Raw genomic sequence first — 12,136 nt, 5'->3', positions numbered from 1 at the left:
ACAAAACACGTACAAATTCCAAAACACATTTCTAGCATGAACTGAACTTCCAAAGCAGAGCTACTAGATCACTTAAATTACACAATTGAAAGCATATTTGTGTTGTTTGTGTATTTATACACAAGCATTCATATATATTCAAATAATTTTAAAAAAAAGTTCATTTACCTGTTACTACCACACACCAAATCCGGTCGTTGGTACTTGCTGGCTTGTGTAGCCACTAGGTAACAAAAGCTCAACACTGCGCCCAGCATCCTGGAGCACTTCTGTTGTCTTTTGTACGTATTTTGAGTTTTTATATGCTTCTGAGTTTTTAATGTGCTTCTGAGTTTTTACGTGCTTCGGACTTTGTACGTGTTTTTACATGTTTTGGAGTTTGTACGTGTTTTTACGTGTTTTGGAGTTTGTACGTGCTTCAGAGTTTGTACGAGATTTGAGGTTTGTATGTGCTTTGTCTCTAGGGGCCACTGTAAATATACTTTTATTTATTCACTCCACATAAAATGTAATAAATAAATCATATAATACAAAAATCAACTATTCACATTTCAACTTTTAACTATTTAAATTTTCAGCTTTTTCCTTTTACAAATTTAAAGTGAAACAACACAAAACACTGCAAACCACAACACAATTAAATATAAATTAAAATATGAAAACAAAAAGAAGATGCATATTCTCTGTCATATGGGCCTGCATGAATAAACTTTCTGAATCCTTTATCATCTGCAACTGAAAATAGTTGTGGATGATTACTATACCTTTCTAATGTGATGTTGTTGTCCCTGGCTCTCTTTCTCTCTCTCTCCCTCTGGCTCTGTTCCTGTGCTACTCAGTGTAACTACTGCCAGAGGTGGGACCAAGTCATTGTCTTGCAAGTCTCAAGTAAGTCTCAAGTCTTTATCCTCAAGTCTCAAGTCAAGTCTCAAGTAATGTCAGGCAAGTCAGAGTCGAGTCTCAAGTCACTGGTGTAAAAGTTGAAGAAAATATAATCTGATCAAACATTATTCAGCTTTAAATATTGTTCAGCTTTAAAGTTACTGTGCAACTGTGTAATAAAAATATGCGCTCACGACTTTGGCCTTGAGAGCGATAAGAAGCGATCGCCTCATCCTGCAGGTGCAAGATATCTGCAAGCGAAGAGACTAGAACACCCAAGGCCGCTTTCCTTTTATGGAGTTGTTTTTCTGCTAATGCAGCACTTTCCTCACAACCCCCTCCTGTAAGTTTTAGAGAATATATACCCATCCTCACAGCAAATATGAGGAATCTCCTGATGTGAGCTGTGTTGAGAGGTTGTCTCTGTCTCAATAAAAGTTCACTGATTCCCCCATCTGCAGCAGGTGTCCGGTTGTCTTCATTCTCCGCCAGCCTGGTTAAGTCAATTCCTCCTTAACATCTAAAAGAACCTATTTAATGAAGGAAGACGGGTTCACTTTGTGTTTAATATTATTCTATTGCTGTTGTTGTTTTTTTTATATCCTTCAATTGGCGTCACGAACAGGATCCGCTCCAGGTCAACTGGAACGGAGGGGAGGACATCGGCAGTGGTCTGAGTGAACGGAGTTTGGACAAAAGCTGTGTGCACACAAAAACAAGGTAAGCAGACCTTTTATTTCTGCTATATTGAACATTATAAAAATACTTAGTGTCCAAACTCCTAGTAATTCATAACCAAAATTGTCTGGCTTACTTAAGGCTTGTTGAGAATCAGACAAGTGAATAAGAGATAAGTGAATAAGAAATAAGTGAATAAGTGAATAAAGATAAGAGTGAACTGAGGTCTGACCACGGTTGCAGCCGACGGGTTGCTCTCCGGTGTCGGATAAATACCTCAGTGCAGGTCTGGGACCTTGAAAGGGTTTATTAGTAACGCCTTTCTAAACAAATTAAAAGGTTAAAGGCCTTGAGAATATTTTTTAGTAATATTCTCTAAACTACAGAAGGGTTAGGAAGGCCCAGAGGACTTTATTAGAAAAGATCCTCTAAAACTTAAAAAGGAGAAGTACTGGTTGGAGTCCAAAGGAGGGGTCCCTTTGATCAATAGGAGAAAACGGATCTCTTCTTAAAACCCCGATGATTTTAGTGTTTTAAATGTTTTGATGTTCTGTTTGATATTGGACACACATAAATACACGCTGAATGCTTGCTGTGGAACACTGGGCAGGACAGTTTGGTTCTCCGTTGTTCACAGATTACACAATTAAAGGAACTAGGTTCCTCTTTTGGTTAAAATAATACACCACACATAGAATTTTTTTTACACATTTATTACATACATAAGGAGGGTAATGAGTGACTGCAGGTAATGTATGAAGTGTGAATGAGACGTGTGAACAAGGTGACAACCAACTAGCACCCCTATCAGGAAGCTCTAGGCAAGGTTACCCGCCAGACTCCGGTTTGGTAGAAGCTTGGTAACACCTGAAGGGATATTTCAGTGCTGACTCACCTTTAAAGCAGCGCCCCAGCTGTTAGTGCCTAACATAGGCAGAAACCCAGCTGGCCCAAATTCTCCTTTAAAATCAATAAAAGAACACTCCTCCATTGACAGTAAAATGGATGGAGAATTAGATCGAGAAACTAATGATGATGGTTGGGGTCCCGGTGTTATTCTTAGCACATTGGGAGAACAATTAACATGTGTTGAGACAGTCATCAACTCCACACACCAGCCTAAAGAAGCAAAAAAGCAGAAAGAGTCATTGAGGAAAACAGCTGAAAGGTTAATGAAAGAAAAGGGAAAGGACGAGGGGAGTAGTGGTAACTGGGGAATAATTTGGCAGAATAAGGCTATGCAGGCAAAAGAGAAAGAGGAAGAAGCCAACTCAGCAGCAGCAGGTGCAGGTGTGATGAGCGGGGTGAGACACAGAAAGGAAGCAGATAAGCACGCAGGCCGCAAAGCTAAATTTAATCACTGGGTGTGTTTATGGGAAACTGCAAAACCACACATGAAGAAAAATAGGTCTCAGCCACCTCCCTATTCTGCCTCAACTCCTCCCTCAGCAGGCATATATCCGGTACTTAATATCTCTGGTGGAATAATGACTATTGGAGAAGAACCGCCCGTAGCTCCAACTCCCATAGATACCAAGCATTTTTGCCCAGGAAGCTCCTCTCTGTCGGCGACATCCTCAGCTAGTAGTAGAGCCCCCTCTTCCATGTCCCATTGTTTTGGAACCGGATCTGAGGGCCTAACTGACCCATTTGCGAGCGCACCATTTGCGGTTCGAATGAACAGACAGGAACCCACTGAACAACAATTAACTGATCAAGAAGCAGCATTACGCAGCTGCTTAAATGAACATAGGTCAGTGGTCCAGGTGAAAAATCGTGTTGCGTCAGCCCCTCTTTCCCGGTCCAACCCCTTTGCCAGCACTCCTGTCGCTGTTAAGGGAGATCTGACCGCTACTGCAAAAACTGAGCCTGGCACTTCACCAAATGTCACAGTTACCATGTCTTTGGTGGGCCGTCAGGATCCGGAAACACAGATGAGTTTAGCCCACGTTTTTGCTGACACTGATACCCCACCAGGCGGGGAAGAAACTGAGGATACTGATGATGAACTCAGTGACCTTAACCATACACCCCCCTCTACCCCTCCCAGTTTAGGATATCAGACTAGATCTAAGGGCCCTGTGCCTCAGCCTCCAGGCATGTTTCCCCTGGTCCAGACTAAAGCGCAACGTAGACCAGTGTATCAACCTTATTCATTCGGAGATGTCCAGGCCCTAGTGGACAAACTCCCTGACATAATGGAGGGAGGGAATGCCTGGTTGGCTGGTTTGGATAAATACACAGCTGGACAGGACCTCGCACTGGGAGATTTTAGAGCTATTATAACTAGGTGCACATCCCGATCTCAGGCAGCGGACCTGGAACAAAATGCGGGTACTACCACGCATGAGAACGAGGTGCCACTAATGCAGGCCTTGAGGTTTATTGGACCGGCCCTGCGCAAACAATTCCCACCCAAAAATCAAGGCACCTTACAGAAATTTAAATGGGAGGGAAAGCAAAATCCCACCCATTATCTAAATCAGGCTGTTGAAGACTGGGTGAACCATACAGGTCATCACCCCAGTAGGACTTGTTCACAGAGCATGTGGTTTAGAAGGGCGGTGCTGAGGGGCATTCCGGAGTCAGTAAGCCAGAAAATGGAGGATAATCCTGATTTGCAGGACTGTGACTTTGCAATCTGGAAGAAACATTTGATTTTTAATCTTAACAAAGTGCAGATTAAGTCTGATGATAAAGCGGAGAGCGTCGAAGATTTACAGTTGCAACTGTTGAAGGTTCAGCTGCAGAAAGCTAAAAACGACCTGGGTGGAAAAGGTGACAAGCCTAAAAAGCAGCTTGTGGCCGCTGCAGCTCCCCCTCCTGGTCCAGTTGCCCCTGATTTGTATCCGAACCCATGGCCAACTGATCCACAGCCCCCCCAGTATGGTGCTTATCACTCACCGGCCCCTTATGGGCAGAGAGGTTCCCCATTTGGAGGAAACAGAGGTGGTTTCAGGGGAAGGGGTCAGATGGGAGGTGGTAGGGGAGGCCAGATGTATGTTTGTTTTCGGTGTGGACAACCTGGACACTGGGCTAAAGCGTGCCCTTTGAACCCGGCTGCTGGAAGAGGCAGGGGAGCCCGTGGTGGGCCCTATCAGCATCCTGGCCACAGAGGTGGACCCCGTGGTGCTTTAGTTGAAGTGCCCCCGGCCCCACAGATGCCTGTGATGGGGTGGGAGTACTACGAGGGTGGTCCCCAGCTATAGGACACCCCACAGACTGCCCAGGACGGTGAAGGGACAACGGCGGACCCTATGCTGTCCATAACTGTAGATAGAAGAAGAAGCAGCTTTTTAGTGGACACTGGAGCTACGTACTCCACCATTAAGGATGTTGCTCGTGAAAGACTTACTGACACAGTGATTACAGTGGTGGGCATATCTGGGGAACCTAAAACTCTGCCTTACACCGTGCCCCTCCCCACAACGGTTGGAGATCAGACCTTGTTACACAGCTATGTTTGTTCAAAACAGGCGCCTGTGAATTTACTGGGAAGAGACTTGTTGATTAAATTAGGAGCCACAATACTCTGCTCTTCACAAGGCCTAACTGTGACTCTCCCTACTGGGGTTGTGCTTCCCTGTTCTAATGGGCCAGAGGGAGGTGGTCAGTTTCTGCTGCAACCCTCCTCCTGTTTGACGGACTCTGCTGACATCTACTGGGCATTATTGGAAGTTGAAACACCTGCTGAACCAGGAGTTTGTACTGCTTTTCAGCAATGGCGGCCGTGGCTCTCACTCCTACATCCTTATGTCCCTCCCCCTGACCCACCTCATGTTACACTGTTTTATGACAGGCATGACACCACCTGGTACCAGCACATGTTCCAAGAGCAGTGTGAGGGGCGGGCTTGGTCTCTGAACATGTCGTGCATTTTTGCGGCACCGGAGGGAGTGGCAGCAGCGGTTACTTTTACAACAGATCAATTACAGTGGTACATGATGTCTGATGAGGCAGCTCCCCATGTGTCACTGGCCTTACATCCTGGACACCAGGCTAAGGAGCTGGGTGGAATGGTTAAACGTTCCCTTGCGGCCACTGACTGGACACCTACAAAACTCCCACAGGTTTTGTTTTCTCCATCTACTAAGACATACCAAATTTTAAATGATTGCTTTAATTCCTCAACACTGCAACATGGAGTGGTCAGCGGGTCACATGGCAGAGAACACACAGACCACTGTGATGCTGCGCCTTTACTCGACTCTCTTCCAGATTGTTTGTGGTCCCTTGGACCCACAGATGTAGGTTTAGTTGATGTGGAGCCAGTCTCTTTTCAACTGTCATCTGCTACCCCTTTGTGGCAGCCTCAGTACCCACACAGACCGGAGGCTGAGGCTGGGATTGCAGAAACAATTTCTGGTTTGGTCACTGCCGGTGTCTTGGAGCCCTCCTGCTCTAAGTGGAACACGCCCATCCTACCCGTTGAGAAAAAAGGCACGGGGAAGTTCAGAATGGCACATGATTTGAGAAGGATTAATGCCTTACTTGGCACTCCTACTTTGCCTGTGCCTAATCCTTATGTTGCCTTGACCAACCTCCCACCATCTCATGCCTGGTTCACCTGCATTGACTTGGCTAATGCCTTTTTCTGCCTCCCACTTCGTGAGTCACTGCGTGACATTTTCTCATTTACATTTAGAGGCCGACAATGGCGTTACACTCGCTTACCACAGGGATTTGCCCTCTCCCCAGGACTGTTTAATCAGTGTTTGAAAGAACTTTTACAAACCAGCCCACTACCATCTGACTGTATGTTAATACAATATGTGGATGACCTTTTGCTGTCTGCCCCCACAGCTGACATCTGTTTGGAGGCCACCAGAGTGGTGCTTCAACACCTGGCCAACACAGGTTTTAAAGTGAGCAAAAACAAACTACAGATTGCAAGAAAACAGGTTTCTTTTCTAGGCCGCATGGTCTCACAGTCCGGTATTTCCTTGTCCCCAGAACACAGGAACTCCATTTTGCACCATCCAAAACCTCTAACTGTAAAAGACATGTTGTCATTTTTGGGCCTGACTGGTTACAGCAGGACCTATGTCCCAGACTATGTTGGCCTTACTTCCCCTTTGCGCGCTTTGGTAAATGAACAAGGCATGAGAAACCTCTCTGCTCCCCTCTCATGGACTACAGAAACAGAACAGGCGTTTATAAAGTTAAAACAACAGCTTTCTGTCGCCTCTGACCTTGCTGTGCCAGATTATGCTTTGCCTTTTCATCTTGATGTTTCTGGAACTGGAACCCATATCAATGGTATCCTGTTCCAGAAAAAAGGGGGTGTTCTTCATACTGAACTAAACATTTTTTTATTTTTAACATCTTTTATGACTTTGCTTTTATATTGGCTTGAGTTTTTAAGATTTACATTTTACATTGCAATAGTTTTAACCGCTGAAAGCTCATTTAAAGTTGTGTCACTGATACTTTTTGTTGCTCTTTAACTCCTAGAACACGCCCTTGGCGAGGTGGGGGGAACTGGACCACCTTTCTGTGCCCCATCATCCTCTATTAGACGACATCCAAGCTAAGTAAACATGTCTTGGCCCTTTCCCCCTGAAATGACAGGCAGGCAAAGATGTTGCGTCTTTGTTTGCTTCCTGGCCCTGGGTCTCATTCCCATTGGCATAATCCTGATCTGTGAAGGGCCCCCGACACTTCTGACACTTTCAAGTTCAAAAGCTTCGCCCCCTTCTGACAGTCCCAATCTGACAAATGCAGCCCCTAGGGTCTTGCCCACCACTTCCTCTCCAGTTTTGCCCACGCCCGATCCATTTAGAAAAAAACGACACACGGTTACCTCCTGCACCCCAAGTACGACTAGAATGATTACTCTCTGTGTCCCCAACAATAAAAGTTGGGTAGTCGAAATAGATTTCGCGAGCTTCCCAGTCACTCCCGTCACCAAAGACCAAGGGGGGGATCTTTTTAACCTTGCAGTACATCTCTCCTCCTCAGTGTGGTATATAACCCTGGGAGGTTGGCATCAGTGGAAGTGGTCCAGTTTAGTGTCAGAAACGGACCTCGATTGGTCCAAGCACTCTAGGGGTCAGGCTTTGCACTGGAGAAACCAAAATATGCTCAGAATAGCAAAAAAACCGGATCTTTCAGGCTTAATTTTTACCCTAAAGGATCTGGCCTTGACCTCCTGTCAACAATTTATACTTGCCCCTTGGACTGATCGCACCGCCCTGTATTGGCAAATGGAAATATGCCCTAGCGTTGGTGCAGCTCCAAGCTCTGTAGTTAAAGATGATAACCCCACCTTTAATGGCCCTCCGGTGACATATACAAACGGGGGGAGAAACGGCCGAATACGCATTGTAGACACAAATAAAATGTCTAAAGATGACCTCTTCCAAATTCTAACCGGTATTTCTGGAGCAACAAACAACTGGTTACTACTAGCTGAACAAGCTGCTGACAAGACGGCTTCCGACTGCATAGTTTGTATGGGAGCCCGCCCCACTTTACGGGTGGTACCGGCGCCAGTCAATAGTGCATGCCTCCTGCATCTTATGAACAATACAAAACGAGGTCATTGCTCATATCTGGAAAACCACTTTCCTAAAACTCAACGCTCGGTCTCTAATAAACCACCTTTCTTTTCTTCAGATGTAGCTGTGAACAATTTCACTTGTATTAACCTGACTGGCAATGCAGTAAAACTAGGTAGCTTGAACTCTTCTTGGTGCACTGAGATGACGGTTATGAAACCAAACTTCCGACCTACGGCTAGGGCTGATTTGTGGTGGTGGTGTGGCAATAACAAGTTATATGATGGTTTCCCTCGGGATGCGTCAGGTCTTTGCGCTCTTATAACTCTTATTTTACCTGTTTTAGTCACTCCAGTAGATCTCTCTATAGAAGTACACGAAGTTGGCCTCCCATCCTCCTCTGAACGCCGCTCTAAACGTTCTCTAATCCCAGGTTCAGCTCATAATCCAACCTATATTGATGCTGTAGGTATACCCCGTGGGGTCCCCGATGAATATAAACTGCGAGACCAGGTTAAAGCAGGATGGGCCTCGATACTTTGGATGGTTGAAATAAATGCGAATGTAGACAGAATTAACTACATTCACTTTAATGTGCAACTGCTGGCTAATTACACTCGAGATGGTTTTGAAGCTGTGCATGCACAGTTATCTGCCACTTCCCTAATGGCTTTCCAAAACAGGGTCGCAACGGATTTTCTCCTCGCAGAAAGAGGCGGAGTCTGCAGCCTTTTTGGTCAGGAGTGCTGTACCTATATCCCCAATAACACAGCTCCTGATGGTTCCCTCACTAAAGCTATTACTGGTCTCACAGCTCTTACTGTTAAAATGAAGGAACACTCGGGCGTTGATACTGCCATGTGGGACTCTTGGCTTAACATGTTTGGCAAATATAAGGCCCTTGTAGCTTCCATCCTAGTTTCCATCTCAGTTTTTGTTGCTATCCTAGTCACCTGCGGTTGCTGTTGTATTCCATGCATTCGATCCCTCATCCACAGACTGATTGTTACAGCTCTCACTCCTGAGGATAAGGATCTCGCCCGGCAGATGCCTTTATTGGCTAGTCAACTTCCCACCTCCTCGCCAACGGATGATGAAAACTCTGATCGTGAGGGTGACGAACATTATCGTCTTTCTCTTGTTTAAATTCTTCTAGAATGGTTGTTTCTCTGTGGTGTTTTGTATTAGGCTTGTTATTAATTGTTTCCCTCACCCACTTCCTCTTGAAGGATATATCTGGTTGAACTGTGTCTGGTCGGGTTGTGAGGGTTAAGCGATGTTCTCAGGGTCTCCGGACTTAAGCCTGAGCGAATGTGTACTCCCACCACTGGATATAAATTGTTTTATTCCACACCCCTTCCTCACTTTTTAACATATTCACTTTTGAATGTCCTTAGCAGTTACCGTTCTGAGTTTATTTTACGGTTGATTTATTCTTTCACATTTTCACGTTTATATCTCTCATTATTATAGTATACTCTGTACTCTCCACATTTTTATCATTACTTATGCTTTTTGGTTGCTGAGTTACAGGAACTGTTAATTTTGTGTCACTACCCTGGTTGCACTAACTCGTTGTATCCTTGTGTGCAGGACAGCTGTTACTGCTTTCGTCGGGAACCGAGACTGCTTGCAGCCGACCCCTGGGCAGGGTGGTGCCTGGACTCTTTTCTCCTCATCTGCAATGACAGATAAAGACAAATGATAAGACCCGAGGAGTTTTTCGAGCCAGGCTTCGACACGTCTCTGTGTTCCTTTGAATGTTACTTATGTTTGTGTGTTGACCCATTTAAGATGGGTCAAAAGGGGGATTTGAAGAAAATATAATCTGATCAAACATTATTCAGCTTTAAATATTGTTCAGCTTTAAAGTTACTGTGCAACTGTGTAATAAAAATATGCGCTCACGACTTTGGCCTTGAGAGCGATAAGAAGCGATCGCCTCATCCTGCAGGTGCAAGATATCTGCAAGCGAAGAGACTAGAACACCCAAGGCCGCTTTCCTTTTATGGAGTTGTTTTTCTGCTAATGCAGCACTTTCCTCACAACCCCCTCCTGTAAGTTTTAGAGAATATATACCCATCCTCACAGCAAATATGAGGAATCTCCTGATGTGAGCTGTGTTGAGAGGTTGTCTCTGTCTCAATAAAAGTTCACTGATTCCCCCATCTGCAGCAGGTGTCCGGTTGTCTTCATTCTCCGCCAGCCTGGTTAAGTCAATTCCTCCTTAACATCTAAAAGAACCTATTTAATGAAGGAAGACGGGTTCACTTTGTGTTTAATATTATTCTATTGCTGTTGTTGTTTTTTTTATATCCTTCAAAGTCCGAGTCAAGTCACAAGTCTGAAACTTTGAATTTCAAGTCCTTTCGAGTCTTTAAAAAAAAAAAAACGAAAAAATAATGTTGCAGTTATATGTTAGGTGTAAATAATAGACCATGTGTTCTTTTTTTAAATCTGTATTGATCTCATCACCTGATGAAACAAGTAACTTACAAAATATGAACAAACTAATTCTGAAATTGCACCTTGCACAGCTCAATTAAACTTTGCTGCAAGAATAGTCTTCCTCTAAATTACAAATTCACAGAATAAACATTCAGTGAAAAAATGCAAAAGCAGAACTTCCTGTTGAAACAAAAAGTGCTGAGATTTCCGTATGTACAAAACAATGAATGATTATATATATATATATATATATATATATATATATATATATATATATATATATATATATATATATATATATATAAATAAACAATGAACAAGAATGTGCACTTTAACTTATTTCAGTTCACTATTAACTATTCTGCATTGCATTTGCAAAAGACCAAATTGGCCAAAAGTCTGTCAGTCATTTGTGCACGATGAGGCCGTAGAATGATGCCACCATAGCTGAAAACTCGCTCCACAGGAGCACTACATGCAGGTACTGCCAAAACTCTGGTGGCCACATGAAACAGAGAAGGAAGAGTCTGCATGTTCATTGCCCAGAACAAGAGGGCGTTCTGTCCATCAGCAATATCCAGGTAGTGACTTAGCTGTAGAGCTGGACTCTTCCCCACATCCTTCTTCTGCCTCTTACAGTAAGCAGCAAAGAGTCCTCCATCTTCACAGTCCTCTTGATGTTCCTCACCAGGAGTCACAAGTTGCTCTGACTTTGCAGGATCTGCCGCATCTTGCAGGATCAGATCTGGCAAAACAAATTAACAACAGCAAAAGAGCCTTTATTACAATTTTAGACAAAAAAAAATACAGAAAAAATATAAACTATATTCAATCTTTACCTTTAACTTTTTGTGTCACCTCTGTCTTTATGTCACAACTGCCCAACACATGGTGTTCCACCCACAACAGAGAAAATGCTGGATCCAAAGCAGCTGCTTTAAGGTACACTGGATCTGAAAAGGGGGCAGTGATCCCATCTTCTGCTCTAGACATTCGCACACTGATAAAGATTCCAAGAAATCTTTTGTTCAAAGATGCTTGGAGGCTCCTGACCAGACCATTCAGGAAACAGACTTGAGGCTTCAGTTTCTCAAGGTGGTGATTGAGGGACAGCACGGATGGAACAACAGCACTAATCGTGACTATTTTCTCACCTTGTGTCAAATCTGTTGCTTCTCCAAAAGGCTTCAAGATGTCCACCATCTCCTTCAAAAGGTTCCACTCTCGTGTTGTGAATAATAACTCCTTGTGCCCAGTCATTTCAAGAACAGCACAGAGTTTTAGATGATCACATTGGATAACTGCCTTCACTTGTCTCAGTGTTGAATTCCATCTTGTGATTACAGCAGCAGGGATCGCTTTCTGTTCACCAAATTCAGCTTCAAACACATCTTTGAATGTTGTGCTTGTGTGCAGTAGAGAGCTGAGCTTAGATAACTTTGAAAGTGAAGGAGATGCCACTTTGGTCTCTGACAAACCATCTTTCACCACCAGCTGAAGTGTGTGCGCAAAACACTGCAGGCGCTGTGTCTTTGCCATAGCAGCACCTACTGTTTCCTGATCTTCCAAGGTTAAGTCATGCCAGAGCTCTGGGTCGTCAAGATGATCACCATCATCATGTTCCTCAG

The 12,136-nt window shown here is 44.1% G+C and overlaps 1 protein-coding gene and 1 long non-coding RNA gene across 2 annotated transcripts in view; both read right to left on the bottom strand.

The window, feature by feature from the left end:
* Positions 1-12,136, bottom strand: part of LOC113008751 (A-type voltage-gated potassium channel KCND2-like) — a 115,835-nt gene that overhangs the window by 31,298 nt on the left and 72,401 nt on the right. The window lies entirely within an intron of this gene.
* LOC145421553 (uncharacterized) lies at positions 7,107-10,381 on the bottom strand. Its single transcript, XR_013902939.1, has 2 exons — positions 9,137-10,381; positions 7,107-7,708 (listed from the first exon to the last, which is right to left on the bottom strand). It is a non-coding gene; the product is annotated as an uncharacterized LOC145421553 (long non-coding RNA).

This window comes from Astatotilapia calliptera, chromosome 17 (assembly GCF_964374335.1).
Source record: "Astatotilapia calliptera chromosome 17, fAstCal68.1, whole genome shotgun sequence".
NCBI classification, from domain to species: Eukaryota; Metazoa; Chordata; class Actinopteri; order Cichliformes; family Cichlidae; genus Astatotilapia; species Astatotilapia calliptera.
Note: the sequence above shows the minus strand (reverse complement) of the source record. Positions and strands in the feature narration are given on the sequence as shown.